Genomic DNA, 16989 nt, shown 5'->3' with positions numbered 1-16989 from the left:
ATAGAATGAAAAGACGTTCAGCAGATAAGATCATTTGTCAGTTACAGAACTGAACACTGACTGATAGTACAGTTGTAGAATAATTAACAATCATGAAATTCAAATTAGACATTGGCTGTGCAAAGCACAGCAAATCTGTTGTGCAAAAAACAGTCAGACAGAGCCACCTTGTGCCTGTAAGGAATCCTTTTGGGATTGGATCATTTTTCTGTATAGCTGTCAACCAGTGGTAGCATCTCCTTTCATTGGCACATTGATTTACCTTCATCAGTAAATGTGCCTTCAGAGTTTTGGAGCATGGATCCTTAGTAAAGATGTCCAGCAAGGTATCCAGACTGTTCATTCACCACCATCTTCGCGGGTGCAATTACGGATGGGCAATAAATGCTGGGCTAGCCAGCAATGCCCACATCCAATCAATGATTAAGAAAAGGTACAAAGGGCGTGATTTAACGAAAAGATTTTGAAGTGTGGTAGCGGGCGAGAACTGCCACGAGCTTCCCGATGCTCGGACTGTCTAGGCTGTCACTAAAAAGTTAATTGTTCCACTTAACGAGGCTCCACGTGTTTCACGCCGCAAATGATGGTCCAGCCGGCTTGCCGGGACTGCGCTCGCCAGGGCCCTGCTAACAAGGGAGAGCAGCACTTCCAGCCATTCCCACTCACCTCACAGCCATGCCACCGAGAAGACCAGCTTCACGATTCAGGGATGCCAACCTGGGTAGAGGACAGGTGGATGCTCAGTTGTTCAAGGGTCTCAGAAGGTCAGCCAATGCCGCCTGGGAGGAAGTAGCAGCTCCCCGCCCCCCCACATACGCCCAAACTCCACCACTCCCCCCACACAAACCCAAATGCCACCCCACACCCTCGCGATGAACGGCACGTGCAGCACACGATGCCCCCTGTGTCGCCGGAGAGGAAGTTGGCCCACAACAGACAGGAGAAGGTCCAGGCGGACAGTGGTGTGCCAGAAATCAGAGTCCTCACCGTACTGCTGTCATTAGCCAGGTCCTCAGTGGGTACCCCTTATTTCCTCAAGGGCCAACCGGCCATCCTGTGGTAGTCTTCAAAGAGGCCGAGCATGATCCACTGCCCCAGAATGTAGATGCCATGCATATTCCCTCGGGAGCATGCACACACGTACATGATCTTCACGTGGTGGTCGCACATAAACCCCCCCCAAGGGATCCTACTCCTCACCCCGCCTCCCCTCCCAGAGCACTGGGGCAGCAACCCCAGTGCACACAGGCTCATTGCCCGGAAGTGAAGATGGCTCAGTTGCCCGCAGCAGCCATTCCACCAGCTTCACATTTTTAAAAAGGAGTACTAATCGGCCCCCTTGGGACCCATTGCTAATTATGCAGTTAGATCATGGTTAGATAGAGGGGGTTACTCCCGTTAATCGTCTGGAGATTTGCCTTAAGTGGTGATTATTTGTTTGTCGCGACGCTACGGCGGGATCCTGATTTCGCCAATGGGGGCGGGCCAGTTAGATCGCAAACAGATCAGAGCCTGGCACAGTTCTCGATTTTGGCCTCGTCGTGCTCTCGCTTAAGCGCAAGGTAGTCATTAAATCGCACCTTAAATGTCTGTTTTGCCGCTGTATTTACAAGGGATGATCCTGCCTCTTAATGAAAGGGGAGGTAATAAAATTGATAAAGAAACATGAAAAGACTGGCTGCATTTAAAGTCATCAGGACTGGGTCGGATGTAACCAAGGATGACAAAAAGAAGAAATAAGAGCAGTGGTAAACCATATGGCCTCTGAAAGTTGCTCTGAAATTCAATGCAATCACAACTGATTGTCAACCTCAATTCCACTTTCCCACTTATTCCTTATATCCCTCGATTCCCTGAGATAGTGAAATTGCTCATCTCAGTCGTAAATGATCGGCCCCTTATCCTGAGACTATGTCCTTATGTCCTTGATTCCGTAGCCAAGGAAAAAACAACTCTGTGTCTACCCTGTCAAGTCCCTTCAAAATTTTGTGTGTTTTGATTAGAACACCTCTCATTGCTACGCCAAAGAGGATAGGCCCAATTTACACAGCCTCTCTCCATAGGACAACACTTTCATCCTCGGAACCAATCTGGTGTTGGGGGATGGAAGGGTGAAAACTTGAGTAGAGACAGGCAATATTCTTCCAATCTCCTTTAAATATAGGGGTGTTGATGTGTTAATGACAGAACAGGGGTACGGTAACGGTAAAGTCACCATAGTCCCAGGTGACCATAAGCTGCTTTCCCCTTTGAGGGGGAGAGCTGACTGGTGGTGATTTAAGGGAATTGAACACGCGTTGCTGCCCTGCCCTGCATCACAAACCAGCTGTCTAGCCAAGTGAGCTGCAGTGTGTCAAAAGACAACTTGGAATAGGGAACACATGCCCCTAGTGGGGTGGGAGGGGATAAAAATGGATTGCTGGAAGAAATGAAAATAAATTGATAAGAAATACAAACGGGTGAAGGTGGAGGAGGAAGTTCACAGTTTGCAGTTGCTGAATTAAGTCCAGAAGGCTAAAACATGCCCAATTGGAAGATGAGATGCTGTTCCGCCAGTTTGCGTTGGGGTTCACTGGAACATTGAAGTAGGCCAAGGACGGACATGTGGATGTGGATGAGAGCGACAGGAGGGTCTGGGTCCTGCTTGCAGATGGACCAAACGTGTTCTGCAATGCTGTCACCCAGTTTGCATTTAGTCTTTCCAATGTAGAGTAGACCACATTGGGAGCAGCAAATGCAACAGGAAGGAGGTGCACATGAAGCACTGCTTCCCCTGAAAAGCGTGTTTAGGTTCTTGGATGCTGAGCAGGGAGGAGGTAAAGGGGCAGGTGTTGCACCTTCAACGATTGCATGGGAAGGTCAGTGTGAAGAGGGCGCGGTGTTGAAGGTGATGGAGGAGTGGACCAGGGTATCCCGGAGGGAACGGTCCCTCCGGAAAGCTGACAGGGGGAGTGAGGGGATGATGTGTTTGGTGGTGGCATCATGCTGGAGTTGGCGGAACTGCCGGAGGATAATCCTTTGAATGTGGCGGCTGGTGGGGTGAAAAGTGAGGATAAGGGAGACCATATCCTGGTTCTGGGAGGGAGGGAAAATGGTGAGAGCAGAGGTGCGGGAGATGGGTCGGACACGGCGGAGATCCCGGTCAACCAGTGGGTGAGAAACCACTATTAAGGAAGGAGGAAGATATGTCAGAGCACCATTTTGGTAAGTGGCATCATTGGAACAGATGCGACGGAGGGATGGAGTCCTTAAAGGATGTGCGGTGTGAAGAGCTGTAGTCAAGGTAGCTATGGGAGTCGGTGGACTTGGAATGGACAGTCTATCCCCAGAAATGGAGATAGAGAGGTTAAGGAAGGGAAGGGAAGTGTCGGAGATGGACCATGTGAAGGTAACAGAGGGGTAGAAATTGGAAGCCAATTGAAAACTGTTTCCAGGTCCAGAGGGGAACATGAAGCGGCACCAAAACAGTTGTAAATGTACTGATAAAAGAGTTGTGGGAGGGACAAACAGTAGTGGCCAACAGTTGTTTTTCATACTGGAAGAATATATAGACAGGAGTTCCCCCAAAGTCAGTACTAGGACAACAACTTTTTAATGTAATGTGCAATTTAAGCACGCAGGCTGCATGAAAGTAAAAAAAAAAAACAAGGTTCCTTTATTCCAACAATAATCGTAACTGTATAAACGGTCATGGGAAAGCGCAACTCCAAGAAACAATTATTTACTGCCGATGAATATTCACTGCTGATGCTCCAGGTCTCTGTCCTAGTCATGGCCTCGACTCCTCACTGGCAGACTTGCCAGGCATGTTCAGGCTTGCCCTGCTGCTCAGCTTCTAGCTGCAGTCATGCTCCCCTCTCTCTGCATGAGGCTTCTTAGATTCAGGAGTGCTGCCAATCAGTCTGACTATGTCGCAATTCCCCTTCCTGGTTCTTCAGACACCCTCAAGGGCTTCAAGCTGTCCTTGGCTCCTGACACACAGTTCTGGCTTTGTCCTGGCTGTTTTCTCCCTTGCCTCATGGTATCTGGCCCCATTCCTTAGCGTGAAAGACACTGTTACCTGCAAGGAGGGGCCCATGAACACCTATCAGTTTCCCACTCAATGCTCTCCCCAAAACTGCCACCTCCTGTCAGTGGCCCCACCACATTAGGATAGAAATTAATAACATGGATGTGGGTGCACTGGACATAATGTCGAAAATTTCTAGATGTCAAATACTTGGAACTAATAAGAACTAGAAGGAAGTTCATGAAAGCTTTCAAGAGGGCGTAGAAAGGCTGACAAACGTAAATTTAATGCAGAGTGGCAATTCAGCCCATTCAGTCCATGCCAGTCCACTGTAGAGCAATCCAATCAGTCCTATTTCTCCATTCTGTCCCCGTAGTCCTGAACATTATTTCCCTCAGGTGCCCATCTAATATCCTTTTGAAATCATTCATCAAGTTTCCAGTCGTGATCAAATGGAAGTTACAGGGTGGCATGGTAGCACAGTGGTTAGCAATATTGCTTCACAACTCCAGAGTCCCAGGTTCGATTCCCAGCTTGGGTCACTGTCTGTGCGGAGTCTGCACGTTCTCCCCGTGTCTGCGTGGGTTTCCTCCGGGCACTCCGGTTTCCTCCCACAAGTCCCGATGGACGTACTGTTAGGTGAATTGGACATTCTGAATTCTCCCCCGTGTACCCAAACAGGTGCCGGAATATGGAGACTAAGAGCTTTTCACAGTAACTTCATTGCAGTGCTTTTTAAAATAAATTTAGAGTACCCAATTCATTTTTTTCCAATTAAGGGGCAATTTAGTATGGCCAATCCACCTAGCTTGCACATTTTTGGGTTGTGGGGGCGAAACCTACACAAACATGGGAGAATGTGCAAACTCCTCATGGACAGTGACCCAGAGCCGGGATCGTACCTGGGTCCTCGGTGCAGTGAGGCCACAGTGCTAACCCACTGCGCTGCACTTTCATTGCGGTGTTAATGTAAGCCTACTTGTGACAATAAAGATTATTATAAATGCTGAGTAAAAAAGTTATTTCTTATACCTCCCTGTATATCTGGCCCAAAACCTTAAATCTGTGTCCCTTAATCCACATACAATCAGTTAATGGGAACATCTTTTCTCAAGCTACTTTATCTAAAGCTTTCATAATTTATACACTTCTAACAAATCTCTGCTCAATCTCCTTTGCTCCATGGAGAACAACCCCAACTCCTCAAACCTAACCTTATAGCTAAAATCCCTCATACCTGGAGCCATTCTGGGAAATCTGAAGTGTGAAGTAATGCATTGATACGAAAAATGAGGAGAAACAATATAAAATAAAGTACACAATTCAATTCGGGTCCAAGAATACAGAGACCTGGGAATATATGTGTACAAGTCACTGAAAGTGGAAAGCAGGCTGAGAAAGAAGTTAAAAAGGCATTTGGGATCCTGAGTTTTAATAAATAGCAGAACAGTTTACAAAAGCAAGGAAGTTATGTTGGATAAGCTGTCTAACAATTTAGCAATAATGGAGGGCTCAAGGGAGATAGTGGTGAGGTAGAGTTGAGTCATCAGCGTACATGTGAAAACTAACACTACGCCTTCGGATGATGTCATGAAGGAGCAGCATAGGAAATGGGGAGGCCAAGAATAGATCCTTGGGGGGCATCATATCTTTCAGTGCGAAAACAGGAAGAGAAGCCATTGCAAGTGATTCTCTGGCTGCTACTGTATAGCGGAGAATGGAATTAGATGACAGCAGTCTCACCCAGCTGGACAACAGTGAAGAGGCGTTGAAAGAGGATGGTGTTGGTAAGTGTAATAGTTCCCAATGAACGATGAAGCTATTCAGGAAGATTCTGTCCCCCCCCCCCCGCCCCCCACAACCCCCAAAATATGATGACATTATCAACTGACCTTCGACTGTGGGCGGCACGGTGGCACAGGGGTCAGCACTTCTGCCTGACAATGCCAGGGACCAGGGTTAGATTCTGACCTTGGGTGATAGTTTGCATGTGCTCCCAGTGTCTGCATGGGTTTCCTCTCGTTTCCTCCCACAGTTTAAAGATGTTGAGGTTAGGTGGATTGGCCATGCTAAATTACCACTTAGTGTCCAAAGGTTAGGTGGGGTTACAGGGACAAGGCGTGGCAATGAACCTCGGTAGGGTGCTCTTTCGGAGGGTCGGTGGAGACTCAATGGGCCGAATGGCCTGCTTCTGCACTCTAGGGATCCAATGATTTCCAAACCCACACACTATAAAGCTATCATTTTTTATTTTTGTATGAGACTAAAATCTTTTGGCGGAAAGCTTTCCAAGTTTGATTTGAGGTCTTTTTTTCCAAGCAATTTTTCTTGCCCAGTAGAAAAGCTAGAAGCAGTACGCCATCTTACCACTTAGGACATTCTTTTCAGCGAGGGTCTGGGGGGCCACTGGGCTGGATTGGTGGGGTTGAATTTTCCAGACAGGCGGGGGCAGCTGAAAGTAGACTGGTGCCCTAAATTGCGCCCTCCTTTGCCTCCTGACTGAGCTGGTTTCATCATTCTCTAACTTCTCTCTCTGTCTCGGCTCATGGTCGGGTTGACGTCAGGCTTGCTCTTAAGGCTTAGCACTGGCCAGCAGCGGGGAAAAGCACAAGCAGTGCAACAAACAGCAATATAACATTGCAACATAAAATTTCTATGTCATCACACTGTGCCTGCAGGGACTGTTGCCTGAAAACACAATCTTTCATCACCATTCAGTTATATGGACTCTGTGGTCACCGGAAATAGATTAATGAAATGCCTGGGCTACTTTTAATAGCTGTGTCAGATGAGGAAAAATTCCGTCATCACACTGCATATTGCAGGAGGGTTTGCAACCCTCTCAACGGTTGCAAACAGGTCAACAAGGATGAAGAGGAAAATTGTATGCTGGAAATTATGACTCAAAAAAGCAGTTTTGGCATCGAGGCAGGGGCCTTATTGGAGATATTCAAACATGGAGTTCTGGGAAAGGTGGGAACAGATTTGGGATACAACACATTCAACGACTTGTAGAGGAAAGGGAAATCATCAAGAGTTGATTTTATGATCGCTTCTCGGCCTTTTGGCCAAGATCAAGTGTAGTAGCCTTTTGGCTCAGATCTGGTATGTCTCTCTTGTGGGGACCATGAATCGAATTCAATTTGAATTGGAATTGGTTTTTGGAGCAGGCAAGGAGCTGGATTAGGGGTTCGCCCCTGACCACACTGAGCTCTGGCTTTGTAAACTCAGAAAAAAAGAAGAGTTGATTTTATGAAGAGAGGTGTAACAATGAGGGTGGCACAATGGTTAAGACTGCTGCCTCAGCTCCAGGGACCCGGGTTCAATTCCAGCCGCGGGCGGGTGACTATGTGGAGTTTGTACTTTCTTCCTGTGTCTGCGTGAGTTTCCACCGGGTGCTCCGGTTTCCTCCCACAGTCCAAAGATGGGCAAGTTAGGTGGAATGGCCATGTTAAATTGCCCCTTAAGTGTCCAAAATGTTGGGTGGGGTTATGGGGATGGGGTGGAGATGTGAGTTTGTAGGGTGCGCTTTCCAAGGGCTGGTGCAGACCCGATGGGCTGAATGGCCTCCTTCCGCACTGTAGAGATTCTATGATTCTTTGATGAACAGGTGGGAAAATATACACTATCACACCAGGAGTGAACAAGTGTAATAAAGGTGATTGCATTATCCCATCCTGATTGATTTGATTAATATTTATAGTCACATGTACCGAAGTACAGTGAAAAGTATTTTTCTGCGACCAAGGGAACATACACAGTATGTACATAGACAAAAGAATAATTGACAGAGTACATTGACAAATGGCACAGCAACAAATAATGATTGGTTACAGGTCCAAATGCCACCTAACGGATGGGTCACTGCCAGACAATTTCAAGATCTTTATAAACGCACAACAGAATTCCTCCAAGCTAATATACAACTGTAACTGGGATAATATTATCCATCAATCTGGAATGTCTCATCTGAAGGACACCACCTAACAATAACAATGGAGTGAGTACTCCTTCAGTACTGCATTTGAGTATCAACTTACATTGTGCATTCAACCCTTGTGTGGCTCAAACCCACAACGTTTTGACTTAAACACCAGCGCTACCAGGTGCATCTAAAAATCCCAAGAGACTAACCAGAGAGCAGGTATTTCTTTCTACCTGCTTGTTAGGTGAATTGGACATTCTGAATTCTCCCTCAGTGTACCCAAACAGGTGCCGCAGTGTGGCGACTAGGGGATTTTCACAGTAACTTCATTGCAGTTTTAATGTAAGCCTATTGTGACACTAATAAAGATTATTATTACCTATGTTCTAGCCACCATTTCTCCTTCAATCTACACTACAAAAAGCCGATTAACTGGTCATTAATATCAGGGATGTTTGGGGGGTCTTGCTTATACAACATGGCAAAAGGTTTGCCTAAATAGTAATTGCGGTCAAAGCAACTTATTTAGGTGAAGCTCTGAATAAATTGTCAGCCACATGAGGAGTTTTTTCAATGAAAACCTTTGAATTATCGCCACAGCAGAGTGAAAAATCAAACACTCTCTCTAGTTAAAAGTGATAATCTGGAGGCACCATTACTTGGAATTTTCAACTGTGCATTTAGACGGGATCAATATTGTCAGGCACCAAAACAATGATGCCCATTTCAGTTTTAACATTTACAAAAATACTACCATTCTGCTAGCTACCAACATACAACATTTAATATGTTCCACAGAAGTATAGCCAGGATCTTTACAAGCACCAATGAAAGTTTTTCCAAACATCATATCCAAGAAAATAGCACAGTTTCCTTTGCATAAACTTGACTAGATCATCAAAACCTAGCAATATTGCCCCTACCCTCAGTATTCAATGGATGCAATGAATAAACATTGGGTTAAACCTTAGAATACATCTGAATTTTGGACCATGTTCTCTTGGCTTCAGTGGTTTCTAATAACCTTTTCCAATCTAATTAATTTGCTCAGAATGATAATTCAACAAGGCTCCCCTTGTGATAGCAATCAAATCATTGGTTATATACATTAATATATTTTGCACTAACAAAAGTGTCTCAAGGGGGAAAAATTGTGCTGATGCTCAACTTGTACACCTTTCTGTTCAATTGCAGTCTTAGACGTGCATACAACCTGCCAATCTGGCTCCTGAGCCAGCTGCTGGGAGATGCACAGGAACAGCATGGGTTGGCTCAGCTGCTATTTTCTGTCGATCCTTTCATCATTTTACAATTCTTCAACCCAACCCCCATCCTAGTTGCTCAGCTTAGATTGGAATTTTGCCATGTAGGGCACCATAAGGGGGAACTTCTGTCCAACCATTCCTTGGCACAGCATCTTAATCAAACAAAGCAGTAAGCCACCTTGTCAGCAAAACATCAGCTTTTTTCAATAAAAATAACATTTAATTAAAACTGTGTACTTACGCAAATGAATAAACAAATCGGCTGAACATTGCTCAGGAATGAGGCAAGACTTTTGCTGTAATTCATCAAAACCAATGCACATGTTTCAACTGTAGTACATTCTGCTAAGTTCTTAATATTTCCATCATCATATTGATGCTTACAGATATATTTTAAAATAAGCCAGATGTCACTTTGCATAAGCCTACAGTTATGTACCCTTAACCACAGTCAGACCGTCCATAATTTGAAGGAAGTATTAAAATGGAGTATGCGGTCAGGTTCAATCCAACACTTCCACCCCACCCTGATGCCTTGCTTCCTCAAAACAGCAAAGTGTGTCTTCTTAAGTATAGGTTCCTGGAAACAGTACACATGTTAAAATAGAAAAAATGTGATTGCATTGAATACTTCACTCCGCCCCGCCACTAAAGTTCCACTAACTCTTTCCAGTTCACACGCCATTGGTTGGGTGGTCTTACTCCCAGAATTCTTTCTGCTGTTATTCATCGGCTATCTTGCGGAATGTGCACAACAGCAGATTAGCAAAAACACCCTTCGATTTTTCTTCATGTGATTAAAAAAAACACAACCTCCAACTTCATACATTGCAGGGTTCACATCAGTAATTTAGAGTAAAGAACTGAACCCATTACTACATGACACCATGCAGTTACTGCCCTATTCAACATATTTCATATTTATATATTTTTAGTCCATGCAATTAAAGCAATTTTCTAGTAAAATAATTCCAATCAAGTTCAGTGACAAAAGACAGGCGACACAAATATTTACCTGCCATGCTTTAATCACAGACAGTGGAGCCCACACATTTATCAAATTCCTCGATTATCATTTAGCAATTATAACCTCCTCATTCTACTTTGTATTTTCTATTCTGGGGATATACATTTGGACAATAACTGTTAAATTTACACTCATTTATTACTCATTTGTTCTTATAAATACATTAGTCATCAGCATAATAGCTATGAGCTAATGCATCATAAGTAGCATTTGTTCCTCTTCATAGAAAGTTCTATTTTCTATCTCATTAATGCAGACATCTGTTACGGCTTTCATCCTGAGTTTCATGACAGAAAGATCTTGCGTTTATATTGTACGTTATTAGTTTCTCAGGATCTTCCAAAGAGCCTCACTGATTACTTTTGAAGCACACCCATTGTTACACAAGTAACAGCCAAATTGTGCACAGCAGTTGCAAAGAGAACAAAATGAATGACTGACCAGAACATTTATTTTACTGGTTTTACTAGGAAGTGGAACTTTGGCCAAGACACAAAAGTGTTCTCTGCTCATCTTACCAAGGGATCTTTAATTTCCAGCTGAGCAGGCATTCTGGGACCCAGTTGGAAGCATCATACGAAAAACGCCACATCTGAAGTGTTAGCAGTTACGTGCTGAAATCTGTAGCAGGTGTTGAACCCATAACATTTGGACTCAGATGCAAGTAACACCAACCGAGCTACGCTGACATTCTCTACATTCAGTTGGTTAATCAGGCTTAAGTAGTCTTCCATGTGTTTAGAACTTGGAAGCAAGTTTATTTTAAACTATTTCTTCTTCAAGGCGAAATGTCAAACTTGTTATTTTACATATCATGAAGCTTCACTATAATCCATTTAAATTTACTGAAGGAAACAGTTAAAGAAACATGCTTAGAAAAATAAATTCTGCCACATGGATACATAAGGCTCTTTATCTAGCCAGCTTGTGGTGCAGTGGGGAGCATCCCTGACTCTGCTCCACATTCATGTTCCACTCCAGGACTAGGTGACCCACTCCAGGACTAGGTGACCAAGGAAGGTGCATTCATAATGTGGCCAAACATACAAATCAGCCAACTAATCCTTCCAACACCCACCAATGGAAGACGGGAGAGATTCCTGTCAACCATGGTTTACAGCATGAAAACAGGCCCTTTGGCCCAACCTGTCCATGCCGCCCAGTTTTTAACCACTAAGCTAGTCCCAATTGCCCGCATTTGGCCCATATCCCTCTATACCCAGCTTTCCCAGATAACTGCTTAAATGCTTAAAATTGGACCCGCCTCTTCTACTTTGGGCAGCACAGTAGCACAAGTGGATAGCACTGTGGCTTCACAGCGCCAGGGTCCCAGGTTAGATTCCCCGCTGGGTCGCTGTCTGTGCGGAGTCTGCACGTTCTCCCGTGTCTGCGTGGCTTTCCTCCGGGTGCTCCAGTTTCCTCCCACAGTCCAAAGATGTGCAGGGTTAGGTGGATTGGCCATGATGAATTGCCCTTAGTGACCAAAAAGATTAGGAGGGATTATTGGGTTACGGGGATAGGGTGGAAGTAAGGGCTTAAGTGGGTCGGTGCAGACTCGATGGGCCGAATGGCTTCCTTCTGCACTGTATGTTCTATGATCTATGATCTACTGCCTCTGGCAGCTCGTTCCAGACACTCACCACTCTGTATGAAAAGATTGGGCCCCTGGGCCCTTTAGTATCTCTCCCTCCTCACCTTAAACCTATGCTCTCTAGTTTCAGACTCCCCTACTTTTGGGAAAAGATGTGATGGAAAGAAATTGGAGTCTTTATCATTACTATCCATAGCTCCAGGCTACAACATGCTTGTAAAAGTGAATGCTGCAATCTCAACTCAGACTCCACTACATAGCCAAATACCCTTCAGGAGCTTGGGAAAATCATAGAATCATAGAATTTACAGTGCAGAAGGAGGCCATTCGGTCTATCGAGTCTGCACCGACGCATGAAAGACACCTGGCCTTTTACCTAATCCCATTTGCCAGCACCTGCCTCATGGCCTTGAATGTTATGACTTGCCAAGTGCTCATCCAAGTACCTTTTAAAGAATGTGAGGCAACCCAGGTTGCTGAGTTTTCCTGGCCTACAAGTACCTCTTTGGTAACCTAAGTAAAAGGCAGCCTGTGAATGCATAGTATTTGAGCTGAACATTCTCTACCTGTTCCAAAGGAAGTATCCAAAGAAATCTATCCTTTTGAATTCCGGCAGCATAAGTGAACGGCAATCCCGCCACTTACTGTTCCTGTCCCTCAGGCAGCCGATTAGATAAACATCCTGATTTCTAACAAATGATGAAACGTAGCTTCACACCTGCATAGACTGCATTCAGTGGAAATAATGGGAGTCAAGGCATTTGCAGGAGGCCTGTTCTTTCTGGCCCCTTCGTACTGCCTGAACCCCATCACCCCCTAAAATAATTACTCAACAAATCGTCAATGGAAAGAAACGGTTCACTTAAAGTGACCTACTTATATTTAGAGTGACACAAGGTCCACTTGGGCAGAGTCTTGGCCAATCATAAAACATATAGTATGAATTTTATGCTGGTACTTCTTGTAGATTTCTAGAGCAACTTCAGCTTGTTCCTTTAACATGGGAACAAAAATCATGCAGCCTATATTGTCAACCAAAATCTGAGCGTGGAAGTCAATTGTTCCAGTAGACATGCCAATGTTATTCATATTGGCTCAAATCTGATTAATCAGTCAGCTAATTGCACTCACCAAATCTAAGTGGATTGTACCTGTACAAATTTGATCAAATTAGTCTGTTAGGTCTTTTCATCAAATCATTCATCAGGTTTGACTTATTCCATGGTAGCAGAGGACCTTCCCCTTAAGGGGGGGCTCAATGAAGGTACAGAAGAATCTAGATGGCACTCAAAAGAGTGCATAGCTGTGCCACGCTGCATTAACTCAGTATTATTACAATGACACAGCATCTTGAGGATTTCCCCTGCCTAGTTGCTGCTCTGTAACTGCAAAGCTGAAAAAAAATATTTTTTATGAAGAACTTCCATGCAAGGTGGTGCAGTGGTTAGCACTGCTGCCTACGGCCCTGAGAACCCGGGTCACTGTCTGTGTGGAATTTGTACATTTTCCCCGTGTCTGGGTGGGTTTCACTCCCACAACCCAAAGACGTGCAAGTTAGGTGAATTGGCCATACTAAATTGCCCCTTAATTGGAAAAAAATAATTGGGTACTGTAAAAAGAGCTTCCAAACCCACTAAGGAGGCTTGAAGCTATTAATGTCCAACAACCTATTCTGAAAGTACTACTCGTATTTTGACAGTTGTGATGAATTCCACCACTGCAACCTAGACAATCGACAACATTCTAAAGCAAGCTTTCTATTTCACAACAATACAAATACAGATCCACATCTTCACCAATAATTCATCAGTTCTTCCTTAGACCATACCCATCTGTGCACCAAGTTTTGTTGAAATCAATCCATTATTTTTTGATATGTATTGTTTGCAGATGAACATACAAACAGACAAACAAAAAGAGGCAAAACCATTATCTCTGCCCGCCTTCAGTGGCGGGGCCAACAATGTGTTGTGTGTATTATGGTCTTAAATCTGATCCTTAGCATACAAGACATGAATGTTTAAAGGAGGGACTGGAGGATGGAGCGGAACGTAGCTCTAGCTAGGTTCTACTCAATAGTGTCACGACACCGAGTAGAACGTGGTACCGTTAATTCCAGCCCCACTTGACCCAGGGTCACAACACAGGTGAATTTTTTTTTTTAATTTAGAGTACCCAATTATTTTTTTCCAATTGAGGGGCAATTAAGCATGACCAATCCACCTAACCCGCACATCTTTTGTTTGTGGGGTGAAACTCACGCAGACACGAGGAGAATGCGCTGCAGGCAGCAATGCTAACCACTGTGCCACGTGCCACCCATAACACAGGTGAATTTAAAGTTACTTAAGTATCTAATGTCTTTGGTTTGATCCCGATTAAGCAGTCGCCAGGTTTGCAAATTTTAACAATATTATTGTTGAATCTGTGGTAAGCAGGGCACATAGATGACAGATAGAAATTAACGAACAAGGTTTTTTTTTTTTAAAAAAAAGTATTTTTATTCAGTTAATATTTTAAATATACAGCACAACAGAATAAAACAACCCCCCCACCCCCCAGTAACTCAATCCCCCCCCCCCACCCCAGTAACTCAATGCCCCCCCCCACCCCCACACGTCCACCTCCACTATTTCGCTCACTAGACGGTCATGTTCCTCACTCCTTTCCCTATCAGCATGAGCCTTAAACAAAATAATTTCCCCCCTGGACCACTGCCTTCGCCGACATCTCTGCTCTCGTCCGATCTAAACCGAATCTCCAGCCAGTGGGATGCATGGTCTGAGATAACTAACCCCGCATACTCTGCCCCCTCCACCCCAACCAAAATCTCCTGGCTCCCCACAACATAATCAATCATCGAATACACCTTATAGACGTGTGAAAGGGAATACTTACTTTGAGGGTCTCAAATCCTCTGCTGAGTTTTCTCAACAAAAAAAAAACCTGGCAGGAACTAATTACTGTCGATTGCCAGGCAGAACACAGTCCCTGGCCAAACAATCAAACCAAATTTCTCCAATCTGCTAGGTGGTTGAGAGTCTGAAATTTCCTTTCCTAAATACAAACTTGAGGACATAGTGTTCCAGTTGTCAAGCTACTTGAAACTTTGCATTCTGTACTTCCTCCACTTGACTTAAAGGTATATCTCCATTAACAATCCCAGACCAAAAATGACAATAAACATAAAATAAGAGAAATAGAAACAAAGGGAAATCAAAATTAAGGATTGTAACAATGGAAAAGGCAAAGAGGGTTTTGGGTGTGTGTGTGTGGGGGGGGGGGGGGGGGGGGGGGGGGGGGGGGGGGGGGGGGGTGCAGAATAGTATGCCCACATTCTCTCAGAAATTCTAGCAGATACACAACAGGAGAGCCCACATGGATGCCATTTTAGGCATCACCAGAAAAAAGTTCAAAAGGAAACTGATCCCAGAATAATAGGTTGGCCAGTCAATTGGCAATTTTGTGGCAGTAACACTGTACCTGTGGAGAGATATCCTACTTTGAAATCCTACCATTCTGTTACATACAATGTTGAGGTTCATGGATTATCAATACCGATTATTTTTCTTCAATTAAAATTAGACAGTTTTAGGGCACAAGTTCCCAATATCATATTGATCATATTCCAACAATGTGAGATGGATCATGGTGCAGACAAAGCAGCAGACAAGCAATTCTGCACAAGCAATTCTGCCCAACCTCACTCAGAGCATTACAATCACTGGAATGTTTACCCTTGGATGGTTGGAGTCTAATGAACTATTGTGCTGGTCCCCATCAAACACAATCATACATGGATAGCTTCAGGCTAAAGTTTAAATGCAAAGCAAATGTTAATCTTATTTATTTTTTTTTTTTAAAAAGGTACATAATTCAAACAGAAGTCACAGATTTCATAGATTTCATAGAATTTACAGTGCAGGAGGCGGCCATTCGGCCCATTGAGGCTGCACCGGCCCTTGGAAGGAGCACCCCACTTAAACCCACACCTTCACCCTATCCCCGTAACCCAGTAAACCAAACTAACCTTTTTGGACATTAAGGATAATTTATAATGGCCAATCCACCCAAGCTGAAAAAAATGAAAATCGCGTGTTGCCACAAGTAGGCTTCAAATGAAAATACTGTGAAAAGCCTGACCGGGGAGACTGGTACGGGAATTGAACCGTGCTGCTGGCCTGCCTTGGTCTGCTTTAAAAGCCAGCTCTTTAGCCCTGTGCCAAACCAGCCCCAAACCAACCTGCGCATCTTTTGACAGCAGGAGGAAACCGGAGCACCCGGGGGAAACCCACAAAGACACGGGAGAACATGCAGACTCGACACAGACAGTGACCCAAGCCAGAATCAAACCTAGGACCCTGGAGCAGTGAAGCAACTGTGCTAACCACTGTATTACCATGCTGCCAGTAGTAAAGTCAGTAAACAAGCATGCCATATTGACCCAAATTTTGTTGCAATTCTAACAGAAAGGTTATTTGCCCTTGCCTTCATTACAGGGCAAATCTGACAGCTTCTGGCAACTGCAACTTCACATGCTCAGTTAAACACGGAAATCCCAAAGTTGCTGTCAGGGTTACCATGCTCCTTGGGAATCTCCGAAAATAACTGCAACAATGGGAACCTGGGGTATTTGCCCAGGAGTTGTACATTAAAAAAAGCTGAACTAATTATGTTGCCACATTTAGGTGTGAGCTTTTAAAGTGTCATAATTATTGATAATTGTGAATGAATAACCTCTCTAGTGCTGATACAAAATGTATAGGTTTCATTCACAAAGAAAAGTTAAGAATTTTTTTCTTTTTCTCTTCGTCTCTCCTCTCTTTCACTTCATTCCTGAACAGGCGCCGGAGTGTGGCGACTACGGGATTTTCACAGTAACTTCATTGTAATGTTTTTTTTTTAGAAAATATTTTATTGAAGCATTTGTAATTTTCAGTTTATAGTTTTCACACTTTAACATTCCCTAAATAACCGCGCGGGCTGACACACGCAAAGAACCTAAAAACAGCGTCCCCTATTACCCCCGCCCTATTTCCTAATTACCCCTACGTTCCCTATCCTTGTCTTACACTACCATGCCTCCCATTTTCCTCCCGCCTCCCCCCCCATTTCCCCTCCTCCCCTTACTGCTGATGTTCAATGTTTCTTGAAGAAGTCAATGAACGGCTG

General features: G+C 44.3%; 1 protein-coding gene and 1 pseudogene across 3 annotated transcripts in view; one reads left to right on the top strand and one right to left on the bottom strand.

Annotated features, from left to right (window-relative positions):
- Nucleotides 1–16989, bottom strand: part of rngtt (RNA guanylyltransferase and 5'-phosphatase) — a 520247-nt gene that overhangs the window by 387308 nt on the left and 115950 nt on the right. The gene's annotated exons all lie outside the window — the stretch shown is intronic.
- LOC140415709 (U2 spliceosomal RNA) lies at nucleotides 7058–7261 on the top strand (annotated as a pseudogene).

The sequence above is a fragment of the Scyliorhinus torazame genome, chromosome 4 (genome assembly GCF_047496885.1).
Source record: "Scyliorhinus torazame isolate Kashiwa2021f chromosome 4, sScyTor2.1, whole genome shotgun sequence".
In the NCBI taxonomy this organism is placed as follows: domain Eukaryota; kingdom Metazoa; phylum Chordata; class Chondrichthyes; order Carcharhiniformes; family Scyliorhinidae; genus Scyliorhinus; species Scyliorhinus torazame.
This window is presented reverse-complemented; position numbering and strand designations above follow the sequence as displayed.